This window comes from Saimiri boliviensis, chromosome 9, assembly GCF_048565385.1.
Source record: "Saimiri boliviensis isolate mSaiBol1 chromosome 9, mSaiBol1.pri, whole genome shotgun sequence".
Lineage (NCBI taxonomy): Eukaryota > Metazoa > Chordata > Mammalia > Primates > Cebidae > Saimiri > Saimiri boliviensis.
Window position 1 is genome coordinate 111383564 of NC_133457.1, and position 18105 is coordinate 111401668.

At 53.5% G+C, this 18105-nt stretch overlaps 1 protein-coding gene across 9 annotated transcripts in view; it reads right to left on the bottom strand.

Annotated features, from left to right (window-relative positions):
- The window catches only part of SULF2 (sulfatase 2), a 128207-nt gene extending 110326 nt beyond the window's left edge, over positions 1-17881 (bottom strand). For 2 of the 9 annotated variants that reach the window (XM_010343103.3, XM_010343102.3), the window contains exon 1: positions 17293-17881. The gene's annotated coding sequence lies outside the window, so the exon portion shown is untranslated. Of the gene's footprint in view, positions 1-4752; positions 4771-13531; positions 13551-16596; positions 16750-17087 lie in introns of those variants that run through there. The other 7 variants (XM_074406634.1, XM_010343101.3, XM_039479308.2 and 4 more) reach the window with 5 other exon arrangements.
- Between the last annotated feature and the right edge of the window lie 224 nt (positions 17882-18105).

Below are 18105 nucleotides of genomic sequence, written 5' to 3' on the forward strand. Positions count from 1 at the left end.
TTGTTTTTTCAGACAGAATCTCACTCTGTCATCCGGACTGGAGGGTAGTGGCACCATCTCAGTTCACTGAAACCTCCGCCTCCCGGGTTCAAGCGATTCTCCTGCCTCAGCCTCCTGCGTGGCTGGGATCACAGGCACCTGCCACCACACCTGACTAATTTCTGTATTTTTTTTTAGTAGAGGCAGGGTTTCACCATGTTGGCCAGGCTGATCTGGAACTCCTGACCTCAAGGGATCAGCCCACCTTGGCCTCTCAAAGTGCTGGGTTTACAGGCGAAAGCCGCTGCACCGGGCCTGGGTTTTTATTTTGTAGAGGCTCCTCCGTCCACCAGAAGCTCCCACGGGCAGGGGTGTCTCTTGGTTGCTCCCCACCACAGCCCCAGCTTCTGGCACAGCCAAGATGCTGATTCTTCCAGGTAGTCAACAGAGATTTCCTGAGCACCTACTATGCTGCTGGCCCTATTCTCAGTGCTGGGGATCATGAGAAACCCTCCTTCATGGATCAGACACCAAAATAAATTACATGGCTTATGAGGCAATGTGCCCCAAGGAGATCAAGTCCTAAGGAGGAGGGCTGGAGTGCTAGGGGAGGTAACTATTTATTTATTTGAGATGGAGTCTCACTCTGTCACCCAAGTGACAGTGCAATGGTGCGATCTCAGCTCATTGCAACCTCTGCCTCCCAGGCTTAAGTGATTCTCCTGCCTCAGCCTTCCAAGTAGGTGGGACCACGGGTGTGTGCCACCATGCCCGGCTAATTTTTGTATTTTTAGTAGAGATGGAGATTCATCATGTTGGTCAGTTGACCTCGATCTCTTGACCTCGTGATCCTCCCGCCTCAGCCTCCCAAAGTGCTGGGATTACAGGCATTAGCCACCATGCCTGGCTAAGGGGGTGTAACTTTAAATAGGGTGGGCAGCGAAGGCCTCTCTCCGAGATGACAATTGGCGGATACCTGCAGGTGGGGGAGGGGACACACCTTGTGGATATTTAGGGGAGGAGCATCCTAGGCACAGGGAACAGAAAGCATGACTGTCCTGAGGTAGGAAGACACCTGAGGAAGGGGCAGAAAGGGGGCAAGCATGGCGGCCCCCTTGTGATTCTGAGTGAGGGGGCCTGGGGGTTCTACCCTGTGGGTGATGTGATCTGGTGTAGTTTTTCTTTTTGAGACAGTGTCTTGCTCTATTGCCCAGGCTGGAGTACAGTAGCACGAACATAGCTCACTGCAACCTCCAGTTCCCAGGCTCAGGCAATCCTCTCACCTCAGCCTCCCAAGCAGCTGAGACTGCAGGTGAGGACAACCACGCTCGACTGCCTCTTACATTTTTGGGAGAGATGAGGTCTCGCTATGCTGCCCAGGCTGGTGTTGAACTCCTGGACTCAAATAATCCTCCCATCTTGGCCTCCCCAAGGGCTGGGATTACAAGCGTGAGCCACTATACCCAGCCCTGATGTAGGTTTTAACAGAATCCTCCTGACTACGTGAGGAGAACAGACTTCGGGGCATGAGGGAGGCCACTGAGATGAGTAGGTGGGAGCAGGGAAGGGGCAAGAGGTGGATGGTTTCTGGATATTGTTCAGTAGATAAATGAATGAATAACTGCACGGTAGGAAGACTGGAATTGGCTGAATGCTCCGGTTACTATTACTGTGTAACAATTTACCCCAAAACTTAGTGGGGAAATAAAATCTTTCTTCTATGCTCAGAGGCTCCTGACCAGGAACTTGGGCAGGACACAGCAGGAAGGGCTGGTTTCTGCTTTGTAATGTCTGAGGCCACCACTGAAAAGGCTCAGCAGGGCCTTGGCTTGTCTGGCAGCTGTTGCTGGCAGTCGGCTGGGAGCTTGGAAGGGGCTGCAGGGTGGGCACCATGTGGCCTCAGTGTGGCTTGGGCTTCCTCACAGCATGGCGGCCTTGCAGTGGGGTCTGATTTCTTGCACAACAGCGAGGGTCCCAGTGATCTAGGGGAAGCTGCCTCATCTTTTCTGTTGTCCCATGGTGCTCCTTCCACCAGGGCTACACAAGTCTGGCAAGATTTAAGGCAGGGGACACAGACCTACTTCTTGACAGAAGAGCATCAAGGTCCGACTGTGGATGAACCTGCAGAGAACTGTGTGGCCATCCTGGAAAACAGTCGGTCCTGCTGGGTCACAGAGGCCGGCCAGGCCTGGGGCAGCCGCGTGGGCCTCCCCTGCAGGGCATCTTCCCTCCTTGGAAGTGAAACCTGATCTGAGTCAGCCTCTGCCCATCCCTGAACCTTGGAAAGTCCTAGGGCGACCTGAAGGTTGCCCCAACCCCACTCTTCCTTCTCACATGACCCAAGGGGGTTAAAGCCATGATGTTGGGTCCAGAGGGTTCTGAGTGGGGCCGAAGGGTGAACTGAAGGGCCTGTACTGGGAGCTAGTGTCACAGCGACAACCTCTCCTGCTTACTCCAGAGAACACATCTGCCCAGTTCTATCTATGTTGCAAACATTTTCTTCCCCCGCCCTTTTTTTTTTAACCACCCCCGGCTTATTTTTAAGTAGAAAGGAAGCCACCTAACAAACCCAGAAAACCCAACAGAACGATAAGACCTCATTTGGGGAAAAGGCCCCAACTTCCCCCAAGCTCTTCCCTTCTGCAGAGATGAGAAATTCTCCAGCTCAGGCTCTGCCCTTGAGCCCTGTGCCTGAAGCCACTGTCAACATGGAGGTGGCCCTGGAGTCCAGGAGGGAAGGCTGCTGTCCCTGGGAGCCCCCCCTCATCAGGCAGGTATTGGCGCCTCAGTGGCAGGACACAGCAGGGGGGTGATCATGAAGATCTGGAGGCTTCAAATGCGGGGTGCTGGGCCAGGGCTTTGGGACCAGGCTTGGAAGGATACTAATCATGCTGCCTTGGCAGGTGACCTGCAAACATTTCCCAACCTGCCAGAACTCCACCTAGGATAACACAGCTTCTCCACCTGGGCCAGACTCAACTACTGCTGGGGTTTTTTACAGGCAGCTCCCAGGAAGTTTCTGGCAAGATGGCAGCTTCCAGGGCAGGGGCTCCTGGTTTGAGGCAAATGGTACAGGCCGGTCTGCTCTGAAAGGGACAGCAGAGCTGATCGTTACCCTCTGTGCTCCATCCCATATGCCAGGGTCTCGGAACAAATAAATGAATTTTTAAAAGTCTGGTGTAAGTAGAATACCCAAATCTGGGCCTAAAATCATTCATTCACTCATTCATTCACTCACTCATTCATTCATTCCCTCTCTTATTTCAGTAAATTTATTTAGAAAGAAAAGTCTACCCTGGAGGAACCAGCACCCATTGCCATAAACCTGAGTCTCTCAGTCTCAGCACTACTGCCGTGTGGGCGGGATCATTCCCTCCTTGATGACTCAGAGGCTTGGAGGAGAGCAGAAAAGGAAAAGGAAAAGGGAATGACCTGCTTCCGATGAGATCAACACCATTTATGCCCTGTGCATGGACGGCTAAGATGAAGACCACACCTGGATCCACACTGGGACCCGGTCGGTGAGGCCAGCAGTCTGGCACAAGATCTGGCCTTGCAAGTCTGGCTGTTGTCTGGTCGCCTTTGGAGAGAGGTTACCTGTTTGCAGTAGCCTTTGTCTAAAGCAGAGATAAAATGCAAATGCCTGTCAGGGCCAGGCGGAGACCCGAGTGAGTGAAGCTGTGAAGCCGCCTAGATTTAGGATAAGAGACAAGAGACGGGGTGGGGCCCGGACTACACAGGTAAATGCCATTTCCAAAGTAAAAACTTTCAACCTGTTTTAAACAATGAGCAGGTCCAATAAAGCCCCGCTGGAGCTTAGCCTGGGGGCTATGTGCAACTCTTCAAAGCTATCTAATCGTTCCTGAGCACCTCCGACTCAGCCACATGCTGGGAAACGGTGGTGGCCACCAGGCAGGCCAGGCATCTGTTCTCAGAGAGCTGTGACACCTTGGTGAGGCAGACGATGAATGAAGACAAATTTCAGACTGTTTTAAGAGCTTTGAAGAAAGCTGTCAGGTGATGGGATGGACAGTAAATTGGGAAAGGTCTCTCTGGCATGAGGAGGTGGCATGAGGAGGTGGCATGAGGAGGTGGCATTAGAGCTGAGAGCAGAGGTGGGCAAGAAGCCAGTGGTGGGCAAAATGCTTTCTATGCAACAGAGGAAGTAAGTGCAAAGGCCCTGGGGTGGGAATGTGCAGAATGAAACCAACATTGCGTGGCCAGAGCACAGCAGTGTGGCCCACAGGAGGCGGGACACCCCTTTGCCCCAGCCTAGCCTTCTGGGCAGGCCACACCCACTGTCCTTTCTGGCTGTTTAGAGGAAGTGCGAATCAGATACAGAAATTCCCACCTCTGTTCTTTGTTCCTTTGTCTCAGCTGTGGACAAAAGCTTCCCTGGCAGGGAATCACAAAGTTATTTCTGCAAGAGGCCTTCGGCCAAAAGCAATAAAGTCCGGTTTGAACAGAGTCATCATTCACGCCTAATTGTGGGCTGGTTCTCAGTGTAGACAGGACTGACAATTCCACCTTTCTAACCCTCCCCCTTTTCAGCCCCGCATTTTCTTAGCCCTGTTTACCCCGACAGACCATGTATTTATGTTTCCAGACACTGTCGTTTCCTTCCAGAAGAATATAAAAGGAATAAAAGGTATTTTGACAGCTCGGTATTAATAATCCAATTACTTCTTCCCTTTTCACCCAATCCACAGGCGAGCGTGCGGTCCTCAGCCAGCTCGCCCCTGCTATTAGCAGATGAGCCGCTCATTAGCTCACCTTGGAAACAGCCCGACGCTTACAATCACTTCAGAAGCCGGGGGAAGGAGTCAGAAGCAACTTTTACCAAATCACCCGCTACATTTGGAGATGTGCGTGGAGTGCCTTTGGAATGACAGGTCGGCTTCCCAACGTGGCGTGCTGTGCAATCTAATTAGCAGCCGGAAATAGACCGGCAAGTGGGAGGAGAGCCCGGGTCAGGGGCTCTGCGAGCTGGGATGAGTCTGGATCCGTTTTTCCGACTAGCAGCCTCCCCTGCCGGGGAAGGGGGGGACCTCACTGGGTGTCACCAGGTGTGGGGGTGGAAGGCAGTCGCACTGGCGGGGCGGGGTCTGGGAGGAGGGAGTGCAGGCGTTGAGCCCGGGTCCCTTATTACCGCGCATGCTCTCTCTTCAGGAGCCAGAAGCAAACTGTCCCCATCTTCTGGAGGGGGATGTCGAGGCATGGCAGGGGTTCTAGGAGTTGCCTTTGCCCCATAAGGTGGAGAGCAGCTTCCAGACCTCCAGCAGCCCCTGAACTATGGGGCTCGGGCGCTGGAGCAGCTGCCACACAGATTTGGGCATTCCACTTACATCGGACTTTGGAAGTCCATTCATTCGTTTTTAAATGTTCACTGCTCTGCCAGGGATGGAGTCACCTACGCAGGGGCCGTGCAGAGAGTTCTCACTATTTTTGTCCATCTGGTCCCCTTCTTTTGACAACAGCACCCCAGCTTCCTTTTGAGGACTCTCTCTCCTCTGCCAAGATGCCTCCATCCTCTCTGCCAAGGGATGACCGTGTGACTGAGGGCGGCCAATCAGACTTAATCACCATGTCTCCAACTCTCAAATGAAGTGTCAAGGGCAGAAAGAAAAAGCAGGGGTGCATTTGTCGCACTGGAATGGAAACCCTCTTTCAGGATGCTGTGAGCAACTCCTGTGCGGCGGTCCCCAGAATTTCCTCGGTTCCTGCCCTGTCCTGAGTCTCCCAGTAAATCCTGTTCCAGCTTGAAGCAGTAAGCGCTGGGCTCCGCTACTTACAATCTGTGATAAATTGGTACTTTGGTGGACTCCAAAAAGCCACACTGCCTGGCACTCAACCCCTTGTGTGGGTTCCACCTCATGAAACTGGGCTGGTTTTGTGACCTGTTTTGACCAAGAGAAGGTACGAGTTTCACAGTTAAGCCTTAAGAGGCCCTGGCAGCTTTCATGTTTGCACTCTTAGATGTCAGGCTACCCTGAGCCTGCCATGCTGTGAGGAAGCCCAAGCAGCCATAGGGCAGAGCACATGTGGAGAATAACTGAGCTCCCACCTGGTGACCAGCAAGAGCTGCCAGCCATTTGAGTGGGGCTGTTCTAGACCTGCCAGGTCATAGCACGTGAAGCTGAAGAACCACCTGGTCAACCCACAGAATCATCTGAAATAAAATATTGTTACCTTAAACCACCAAGTTGGAGTGGTTTGTTACGTCGCAGAAACACAACCCAAGAACCCTCAATGACACTAAGTGAGCCCATTCCCCTGACAGGAGTGTCCCAAATGACTATGAGGTCAAGGCTTTCGATCTCCTGGGCCAGTGAACACTGGGGGAGAACATCATTCATTCGTTCCTTTAATCTTTCATTCAAACAGCTAGTAAGCCTAGCACCGATGGTACAAAGATGAACGAGCTTCAGGACCTCCTGTTCTAGTGAGGGAATCACGCAGTGCCTCATTTTCCGTACTTATAAAGTCAGGATGATATTAAGCCCTCTTCAAAGGTTGCTGTGATGATGAAACACTGGGCAAAAAGTCATCAATAGATATTAGACATTATTATTATGGGACACTCACAATGTCCCTAGAAGTGTAGCCATTTGGTACAAAGTATCGCAACAGGAGACAAACTCAAATGCCTATGTGGGCCAGGCAGCTAACATCAATGGATGAAACAGACCCATAAGGAAACCCCACAGCCCGTCTTCATCTCCAGCTCTAATCTGGCCACTTTTGGTAGAGACAGTAGAACAGACAAATATTGCTTCACAATGAGAAAAACCAGAGGGGAAAGTCCAATGAAAAGTCCAATGAATTGGTTCACAACCTCAGGCTACAGGGAACGAACGACAGGGACCACATCTTCCCATTTTTCAGGAGAAGCTAAAAACCCTACTTTTTACAATGTGAAATCTCATAGTTGTTAAAAATCTGACAACTATCTAAAAGGTTCAAACCAAACGTTTCTGGGCGCTGAACAGAGCCCCTGGTGAGCCAGCTGGTGATGGCCTGTTCTAACAGGATGGCAGGGCAAGGAGGGACGTCGTTGTGTCTCTTTCCTCATCTGTGAAATGAGGTTGGAAGATACTTACGTCGCCGAGTTGTTATGCATTCACAGGAGCGACACTTAAACCACCACTGGCCTGCAGGAAGTGCTCGGTAAATGTGAGCTTTCAGGAGGGTGGGTTGGGGAGAGGTGGTCAAAGAGGCCGGTCTCTTGGGCTGTGACAGCTGCTCTTTCAGGAAGAGACAATTTAGGGAAGGGAGTCGTCTTTTCAAGGGCACATGCAGAAATAGCCAACCCAAGAGGCCTCATTAGAATGTCACCATCGACCTGGATGACTAGCTTGGTCCAAGAGTGATCGGAAGTCAGGGGACCCACCGTCCCTTCTGCAAAGCCACGAGGTCCCTGCTGTGAACATAAAGGGGACAATCCCTCCTCTGTAAGCAATGCTAGCACAAAACCCCAGCTCTGGCACTGGGGAGCAAGTGAGTGTGTGAAACCAATCCTCCCACCTACCCCGCTTAGCTGTCTGCAAACGACTAACAGGTTTTGACACCCTTGCCCTGAGCAGTCACCTTTGAGCAAGCACGCGCGCCAGCCCTGCCTGTAGCTCTCCAAGCCGCTTTCTTTTCTTGCTTCCTTATTCAAAAAATATTAACCGAGTATCCAGAGTGCCAGGCCTCATTCTTGGTGCCGGCGATACAGCGATGAACAAGATAATGTCCCTACGAGCACAGAGCTTACTTTTTAGTGAGGGGAGAGAGGACAAAGGACGAATAAGCAAATAAGTAAACCAAGCTAATTCCAGAGCGTGGAAGACTGGTTGTCTTTCCAGCATTCTAGGGAGGTGATATTTGAGCTGAGATCTGAAGGATCAGAAGGAGCCGGGCCCTTTCCCAGTGTTTGATTTAGAGGTGAGTGCAAAACCCGACCCCAGACCAATGAAATGTAAAGCAAGGTCTGCTGGGGTGGAAGTGTTCTGGCAAGGATTTTACTCTCTTATTAAAAGAGAGACAGCAAGGAGTTCTGTCCTATAGTCCTACTTTGTAGGGAGAGGTGATATCTGGAGCTATGGCAGCCACATTGAGATCATGAGGCAATAAGGCCAAAGACATGATGGGAACAGAGGAACAGAGGCTTGAAAGATCCTGAGACCCTGGATGACACTGTCGTACTGAAAAACCAGCCCCTTGACTCCCCTGCTTTGGACTTTGTGTTATGTGAGAATTCAATGTTTCTATTGCATAAGCCACTGTCAGAGATTTGATTCCTCACAATGAAACCATTTCAATTCACATTCAAAATGATCAGGACTCTAAGCTACTAAGAATCCTAGTAGGCTTTGCTGGTCTCTGAAATACCCAGATAAGTGGCCTGCAATCAGAAGTCTGTGGATAGCATCTGTCTTGAGGGCAGACCAGAAATGTGGCTTTCAGATGGTCTGATTTTCACCAAGCAGGAACATCTCTGACGCTTCTATGAGCTAACAGTTTTTTTCTACTTCTTTTCTTAACTTCTTTCCAAAAAGCTCCAGGTCAGGCAAGGTGGCTCATGCTTGTAATCCTTGCACTTTGGGACGTCACTTGAGCCTAGGAGTTTGAGACCAGCCTGGGCAACACAGCGAGACCTCAGGTCTACCCAAAAAAAAAAAAAAAAAAAAAAAAAAAAAAAAAATTAGCTGGGTGTGGGGCATACGCCCATAGTCCCTTCTACTTGGGAGGCTGAGGTGGGAGAATCACTTGAGCTTAGGAGGTTGAGGCTGCAGTGAACTGAGACCGTGCCACTGCACTCCAGCCTGGGTGACAGTGCAAGACCCTGTCTCAAAAACAAAAAAGATCCACTTCTCTGGCTCCTGGGGTGGGTCAAGTCACCCGCTGGGGTTCTGACCGTGAGTCAGTAAGAAAAGCTGTTGGCCACATTCTTCCGCTAACACATCTGGCTTCCACCTGGCCAAACACATCCTTGGTATTACTTGTGGTCCCTGGGGATGGCACCAACTCACACACACAAGACCTGGCTATAGCAGCTCTGAGTTTGGGATAGAATTTATCGAAGTTTCAAGCTGGGCCCAGGCGTGCTGAGCAGGGGGACAGGCCAGGCTTTTCGTAAGATGATGCTCCATGGCAGAGGCCAGGGCCGCTGGGCAACGAGTGTTTTGGAATCATATTAAGAGAATGTGGGGAATTCAAAACATTCTGGTTAGAGAGAACTCTGCGAAGTCCTGGTCTGGGCTGGAGGGCAGCTCTGAGAGCCATGCCAACAGCTGTTCCTCCCAGAAGGCATCGTGCTGCCTACGAGGTCCAAGATCCCACATGACCTTAAGCAATTTCCCAAGGGCAACTGTGGCGGAGCAAAGAATATTTAGTTCTGTCTGTTAACCACTGAGCAACCAGGCAACGGACAAGGGGAGGCTCAGCCCGAGCCTTCAGGAACCTCTTGAAAACGTCGGAGAGGTAAGCATGTGGGATGTGCTAAAAATATTCATCAAACAGATTCATGACAGGCAGTAGGGGGAGGTTGGGGGGGAGAAAACCACACTAGAAAACAAAACACATTCTCTCGGGGTGATCGCGTCCAGTCCCACAGCTTTAAATAACATCGACAGGCTGATAACTCTCAAATTTAGTTGTCCAGCCCCGACCAGCTACAGACATTTACATTCACCACCCACCGAGCCCTCAGACCTCAAGGTGGGGTTCACCTCAAACCCCACATTTCCACATCGAATTCCAGATCGCTCCTCCTCCCCAAAACCTTCTCTCCTATCTTCCCTACCCAGCAATCACCCTGCACGAGGCTGCCTCGTCATCTTTGATTCCCTGGCAGGATATACCACGGATATTCGGGCTGAATCCTTTTTCGTTGTGGGGTCATCCTGTACATTGCAGGTTTAGCAGCACCCCTGGCCTCTACCCTCTAGATGCCAGTAGGGAGCCCTCCCCAGTTGGGACAACTGATATTGTCTCCGGAGAGTGCTAAATGTTTCCTGGGTGTCAAAAATCACCCTTAGTTGAGAATCAAAGCCCTTTCCCTCACTCTGTAATCCAATCCACTAGGAAGTCCTGTGGGCTTTACCTCCAAAATACATCTCCAGTCCCCATTTCACTCCATCTCCATGGATACCACCACGGTCCCTCCCAAATGACTAAAAGTCCTGGTGACCCCACTTCCATCCGCACAGCACACCTCTCATAGGAGCCAGCAGGATCTTTTCGAAACACAAACCATATCATTCCCTGACTTAAAACCCTCCAGTACTTTTCCATTTTATTTATTTACTTTTGAGACGGAGTCTTGCTCTGTCGCCCAGGCTGGAGTGCAACGGTGCAATCTCGGCTCACTGCAACCTTTGCCTGCTGGGTTCGAGTGATTCTCCTGCCTCAGCCTCCCAAGTAGCTGGGATTACAGGCATGCACCACCACACCTGGCTAATTTTTGTATTTTAGTTGAGACGGGGTTTCACCATGTTGGCCAGGCTGGTCTTGAATTCCTGACCTCAGGTGATCCACCTGCCTTAGCCTCCCAAAGTGTTGTGATTACAGGCACGAGCCACTGCACCCAACTGGTTTTCCATTTGATTAAAAATAAAGTCTAAAGTTTCTTAGCATGGCCTGTATTTCTCATCTCTGATGTGCCGTCTTCCGCACTTGACTTCTTTTTCCTTGAGAAAAAGAAGTCTCACTCTTTTGCAACCCCTCACTGCAACCTCTGCCTCCCAGGTTCAAGTGATTCTCTTGCCTCAGCCTCCCAAGTAGCTGGGACAATAGGTTCGCACCACCACGCCTGGCTAATTTTTGTTTTTAGCAGAGATGGGGCTTCGGCATTGTTGGCCAGGCTGGTCTTGAACTCCTGACCTCCAGTAATCCGCCTGCCTCAGCCTCACAAAGTGCTGGGATTACAGGCGTGAGCCACACTGTGCCTGGCCTAGCCTACTTGACTTCTATTTGTGTTTGGAGCAGGCTCCTCCCACCACTCTGGGCTTTGGCACTAGGTGTTCCTTCTACCTGACACGTTTCTCCCTCAGATGTTCCCAAGGTGGCTCCTTCCTAGAATCTAGGAACTCTGTTGCCCAGGCTGGAGTCACAGCTCAAGGGTCACATTCTCACAGAGGCCTCCCCTCACAGCCTGTCTCAAGTTGCCTCCCACCCCATCCCATCATGCAGTCATTTTTCTTTAATTTTTTTTTTTTTTTTTTTTGCCTGAGACTGAGTCTCATTCTGTTGCCCAGGCTGGAGCGCAGTAGTGCAATCTCATCTCGCTGCAACCCCTGCCTCTTGGGTTCAAGCGATTCTGGTACCTCAGCCTCCCGTGTAGCTGGAATTACAGGCGACCACCACGACACCTGGCTAATTTTTGTATTTTTAGTAGAGACAGGGTTTTGCCATGTTGGCCAGGCTGGTCTTGAACTCCTGACCTCAAGTGATCCCCCTGCCTCAGCCTCTTAAAGTGCTGGGATTACAGGCATGAGCCACCGCGCTGGGCCTAGAGCATTTTCTCTGCCCTCTGACATCCCCTGCATTAGGCAGGAAGACAGAGGCCCACGCTCCAGGGCCCTGTTCCCCAAACCCTCCTGCGGATATAGAATAAACACGTGGCTCATGCTCCCCAGATCCAGGACCCTCCCTGGAAGTTTGATTCAACAGGGTCTGGTCTTTGCCTTTTTAAACAAATGCTGCCAGATGATTCTCATAGTGGGAGGCTGGACAAACACTGCCCCTGGCCACCAGAAAGCACAGGATCAAGGCCAGGCCCCATCCTTCAGACACTAAGGCAGACAAGTCAGGCCTCTGATGCCTGTTGGCCCTGGTGGGACGGAGGGGCACTGCCCAGGCGGCTCGTTTTCCTGGACTCCACCTTGGCCAAAGTGGAGATGGGTCCATCTGGCCAGCACTGCTCACATTAGTGGCCTGCACTGTAGGCACTGGCCATTCACCTCTCCAGCCACCAGGTTTCCCTTTTGCTGGGGACTCCCCCTGCTCTTTCCTTGCACTCTTTAGGGTCTCTGCAGTCAGCCTCCACCCAGCTCCAGGGAGAGGCCTGTGAGCCTGGCTTAAGCTGAGTGTTGGCAAGTCATTTCCTTAGCCAGTGACTGGTTTGGACTAAAACAGTCCAGTCAGAGGGAACCATGGGGCTCAGGTGGGCATTACCAGACCAGAGGCTTGTTCTTTCCTTTTGGGCTTAAACTGGAGGGGATGAGACCCCTCTGCTCCGTGACACCTGTCCTGACACCTAAGTTATTTTATATTGTTTCTTTAGAGACAGAGTTTTGCCCTAGTTGCCCAGGTTGGAGTGCAGTGGCGCCGTCTCAGCTCACCACAACCTCCACCTTCCGAGTTCAAGAGATTCTCCTGCCTCAGCATCTCGAGTCGCTGGGATTACAGACATCCACCACCACACCCAGCTAATTTTGTATTTTTAGTAGAGACAGGGTTTCTTCATGTTGGTCAGGGTGGTCTCGAACTTCCGACCTCAGGTGATCTACCCACCTCAGCCTCCCAAAGTGCTGGGATTACAGGCCTGAAACCTAAGTTACGACAACAGTCGATGCTTACTGAAGGTTTGCCTGGGTCAGACGCCCTGCTAAGCCCTTGACATTGATCATCTAATTTCATGCCTTCCCACGAGCGGGAGACAGGTGCTATGATCATCGTCATTTGTTGGATGAGAACATCAAGGCACAGAAAGGTTAGGCAGCCCGCCCCAGATCCCACTGCTGGGCAGGGAGCCAGGCAGTCTGGCTCTCCTAGCCACGGTGCCCACAGCTGCCAGGGCCTGCCTGCCCCAGAGCTGGAGAGAGACACCAGCCCCACGGAAGGCAGAGTAGAGGTGGAGAGGAATGGATTTTCATGACAAAATCTGAGCCGCAGATCCAGCTGTGTCTGAAGCTACAGTTAGTCACCTTAGGACTTTTGGTTATGAAAACCAGTGAAGTCCCTTTCTTTTCTCCTTAAGCTGGCTTGAGTTTTTTTTCTTCTCTTTGTCTGTTGCTTGCAAGAGAAAGGAGCCTGATTACTTTCCAGTCCTTCTAGGCAAGTACCCCTAACTGATATTCCATTTGCAGCTTGCACACAGCCGCTGCTCGGTGAACGCGAGCAGACACGGATGGACTGTGCTCCCTTCCTGCCCATTCACCGCCTCTCTGTACCCTGACACACAACTGTGGCCGGCCCAGTGCCTCTTCCCCTTTAGGCTCCCAGTGAGGCCTCGTTCCCTAGCAACTACCTCAATTAGGCAACCATGCCATTTATCGGGATGCCAATTAATTATAATGATCTTAATGCTCTTCCAATTAGACAGCGCCTTCAATCCGGCTGGGCCAGGGGTGTCTGCAGAATCTCCACCAAGGCCCATTCCAAGGAGACCCACGGAAAGCAGGTCTCAGGGAGGGCTCCCTCACCGGCAGGTCAGCATTGAGAGGTCCCCATCTTCCACATCCACACAGACCCAGGCTTGACACAGAGCACCCTGGCACCACCCCCATGGCTACCTTTCCGAGGCCAAGCCAGCGCGACTCCATCACCAACCACAGGAAGGTCTCACCTCTAGGAGAGCTTTTGCCCTCTGGCCATTGTGCTCTGAGTGGGCTGAAATCATCATCTCAGATCCCCTGGCTTTTCTATCAGTTGCATTTGATGTTTCCCTTTGCATCTGACTGGGAGTGGGGGGAGTGGAGTGTGTGTCTGCTCACAAGCAGAAGGAAAAGCACCAGGCAGGTGCATGTTTTCCTCGGGGCAAAAAACCCCAAATACAAACCGGGGACTCTCCGTCCAAACAGTGAGGTTTATGGAAAGTTGTGGGGCTTCTACTTTGCAAAGTTTTACTGTCTGAGGTGTTTTCTTCCCCTGAGTGTGTGTTTCTTCTACATCCGGGACAAAAGCCAAGGTCATGGCGGACAGCCCAGTGGTTCCAAGTGGACCCTGGAGCTTGAGGGCCTCTTGAATTCCCGCTCTACCTGTGACCACCTGTAGGCAAGTCACAATCCTCTCTGTGCCACACTTTGCTTTTTTTTTTCTTTTCTTTTCTTTTCAGACAGAGTCTTACTCTATCACCCAAGCTGGAGTGTGGTGGCACCATCTCGGCTCACTGCACCCTCCTTCTCCCGGGTTCAAGCGATTCTCCAGCCTCAGCCTCCAGAGTAGCTGGGACTACAGGAGTGCACCACCATACCCAGCTAATTTTTGTATTTTTTAGTAGAAACGGGATTTCACCATACTGGACAGGCTGGTCTCAAACTCCTGACTTTGTGATCCGCCTGCCTCGGCCCCCCTCAAAGTGCTGGGATTATAAGCGTGAGCCACGGCATCATTTTTAATATGGCAACAACTGCAGTACTTACCTCTTAAGTCGTTCGTGTGGATTTAATGAGTGAGGTAGATGGGCTTAGATCAACGACTCAGATCAGGCCTGTACAAAACGACTTAAGTGTTATCAATTATCTTAAGTCTGGAATCAACCTGTTAACTAAAAGCTGGTCAGAAGTGCTGATATTCTTATGTAGGACAGGGCTTCTGGATGCCTTCTGCAGGACTCAAGTCTAAGATCAGATAATAGCCAACAGCTTAACAGAGTTGGGTGATATCTTCCCCGGTTAACCCAACTGCCCTCTTGAGGCAGGTCCAGGCAGGTAAACCAGTGCCAGAAAAAGGGAGCAGGAAATGTTATCTCCCAAATCAGGTGTGAAACCGCCGATCAACTCGGTCCTTTGGACAGCTGCTGATCTACGAGCGTGCACATGAGTACGGGCGCGAGCACTGCTACGCTGTCCTCCTCCAAGCCCAGGCTTTTACAATCAACTCATCATTCTACTCTCAAGGTTGAAAATTTAACATGTTATTAGGGTTTCAGAAAAAGCCATAAATTCAAATAAAAAACCCAAGAAGTACACACAAAGCTCAAACCCCAAAGCCACACTGACCCACAGCTGCAGCAGTGATGCCAACATCATGGCTTTTATGTACATAAACTTGGCCGGGGAAGGAAGAGACCTCGGTGTACAAAGGTCCAAGGCACGTCCGCCAAGCCCACCACCTTCGCCTTTCAAGCTGCTTATTAGAACGCTAAATTACACACCCGACAGGCTGTCTGGCTGAGTTTTCTCTTCTCTATGATGTGGGACAGACAAAGCTGGGGAGAACATCTCTTACAGGGAAAGGGCCTTCATTCTGTCCTCCGCACCCCCCTTCCTATATTTAACGATTGGCTCTAATTTAATTAGAAACCTCTGGTGGTTCCGTAACGGGGGCGGAGGCTTAGTAAAGAAATCCCCTTCACTATTCACTACAAGCTGAAATCCGGAGAGATGGCAGATCCGGGGGTGTCCTCCAGAGAAAGCCCGTCTCACCTGCTCCCTGTCTCCCCCTGAGGACCTGCTCCAGCGCAGCCTCCCCATCTCTGCCCCAAAGTGGGGGGGGGGCCTGTGGGAAAGAGGCAGGGGACAGATGGAGGGGCGAGAGGGCGGGGGTCCTAACACGCACAGATGAGCAAATACCCAGATTGAAACGTAAGCTGAATGTAATTACTTGGTTAATTAAATATTGACTTTTAACTCAAAAAGTGATTAAAACAAGCTGCAGGAAGACTGTCCAGAAAGGGGGGGTAGGGAATGAATCACGGCTTTCAAGAAGGGGGAGGAGGAAGAGGAGCGGGTTGTCACAGGCAGGTCTGGCTTGCTCTTCCTACTGTGTGCTGGGCCTACTGCGTGCAGGGGGCGTGGTCCTCGGCCTCTGGGCAAGTGGGGGGAGTTGCGGACCGGGGCCACTGTGCAAACCAGGATTGCAGGCTTCTCTTTCCACATTCCACCCTGAGACGGCATCTCTCTACCCTGCTGCCCTCCAAGTGAACCGGCAGCTTCTGGCGCGCAGGAACCAGATCCTGTTGAGCCGCGTTTCCCTGGAACAGAACGCGGTGCCTGGCACGAGGGGGTGCTCCAGAAATGCTTGTAGAACGAATGAACGAACTACTATAAGGGCTGTTTGTTTGGAAAAGTGCACTCCTAGAATTCACCGCTAGACTTCGGAAGCCCGGGGGAGCTGGGGAGGGGAGCATCTCTCCGCCGCGCGATGGAAACTGGTTCTGCCCTGGCCTGGCAGGAAGTCTGCCTTTTCGATCCTATTTGTCCTTTCGGTGTCTGCGAGTTTCCAGTGACTCTGAAGATCCGGGCCACGGCTTCCCCGAGTCCTGCCCGGACAAGCCCCACGTGTGCTGGCTTCTAGCCCGTCCCTTGGGTCTAAACCCAAAGGGTCAACAAGGCCATGCCCCTGCGGACGGCGGGCCCAGGCGCGTTTTCCCCGGGGCTGCTCGGGCTCGGTGTGGCGCGTCCGCGGGTCAGGGACGCGGCGGGAAGTCCTCGCCCTCCCGCCCAGCCCGCCAGCGGGGTCAAACAGGTCATCCCCCTGCGGCCGACCGGCGCCGGAGCCTCCCTCTTGCCCGCCCGGTCCCACCTCCGCGCGCAGCGCTGGGGCCGGTGCCTGGCGGTCGGGACCTGCCCCAGCTTACCTGCGCGGCGCTCGCGGCCGGGCTCACGCCGGGGAAGGCTTCGGCCACCGGGAGCCCCAGCCCGAGCCCCGAGCCCCCTCGCAGCCCATCTGCCCCCGTGCCCCACTCACCAGCGCGCACTGCCCCGGCAGCCTCACCCGGCGCTGGGCGCCTCCGCCTCTGCCGCAGCCTGGCCGCGCCGCGGGGCGCAGGGGACTCCGCGCCGCCGCTGCTGCTGCCGCCGCTACAGCCGCCGCCGCCGCCGCCGCCGCTGCATCCCCCGGCGAGCGCGGCTGCTCCTCCTCCTCCCTCTTCCCCGCCCCCCAGCGCCGCCGCCGCCGCCCCCGGCCCCCGCCCCGCGCGCCGCCCTAGCCAAAGTCCGGCTCCCAGCCCCGCCCTGGCCGCTCTGAAATCGCCCCAGCCCGGCTGGCCGCGCGGCCCCAGCCAGCCCTTTGGCACCGCGCGGCCCGCCCGCCTGCTGGCCGCCGGCCTCCTCGCAGGGGAGGCAGGCGCGCGCCGGGGCTGGGAGCGTCGGGTCGGGAGCCGCGGACTGCGGGGGCCCCGGGCGCGGGGGCCCAGCCGCGGAGCCCTTCTCGCGCCCTCCGCGCGAGATCGCTTTTACCTCCGGCTCGGGGGACGCGCGGCCCGCGACCCGGTCCTGCCCGTCCGTGGCGCACGGCCCCGGCCCCGAAGTCCAGCTCGGGACGGGGCAGTGGAGGCAGAGCTGGGGTCCCGGCGGCTCTCGGCCTCCCGATGCCTCCAGACCCGGCTGGCCGCGCTCCCGGCGCCGAGCGCGCACCCTCGCTGGGACACAGACGCACACTCACCCGACACACACTCGCTCCCGCTCGCCCTCGGCGGAGAGTTGAAACAGATGTGGGATTCGCCCAGGAGCTGGAAAGGAGGGAGGGACCCGAGCCAGAGCGTGTGTGCGCGAGGGGGTGTGTGTATGTGTGTGTGTAACACACACACCAGGGGGCATCTCTAATAAATCAAATATAGTGATACATTCAGGAGGGCCATCGATCCGGTCCACTTGGCTGGAAACGAAGTGAATCTGCCTCTTTTCTGCTTTCTTCCTCTCTCTCGGAGCTGGAGGGAGCCAAGTGTTCCGCGGGGCGTGCGACAGCCTCGGCCGGGCGCTTCCCTCGTAATGACACGTTAATAAATGTTTTCTTTTATCTGCTTTCACAGGACTCGCTCCGGTCTGCAAACACTCGACTGCCTTTGCTGAAAGCCTCGCGCTCGCCTCCAGCCACACACATTGGCCGTCGGAGAGGCCGGCGCCGGCCGCGACCCGCAGCTCAGTCGCAGGGCGAACGGAGCTGCCAGTGCGTGCCCCGGAGCTCCCCGAAAAATTAACTTGGGCTCGAGTGAAAATAGCAGCCGTTGCCCAGAAACGGCCCGGGAGTAGCAAAGAAAGGAGAAACCGGGTTCCTCCGAAAGGGGAGGAATTCGACTCAAGAGGGTGCTGTCTACCGCGGTTTTCGAGGTCCCTTGCGCCACAGAAGAGGCCGGAGTGGGGCCCGGCCTGACGCGAGTAGGCAAAGAGCGGACAGAGAACCCAAAAGCAGCTGCAGAAAACACGGCCGAGCTGCTAAGGGGAAACAGACGCTGCCGTAGGAAAGCACTTGTAAGCA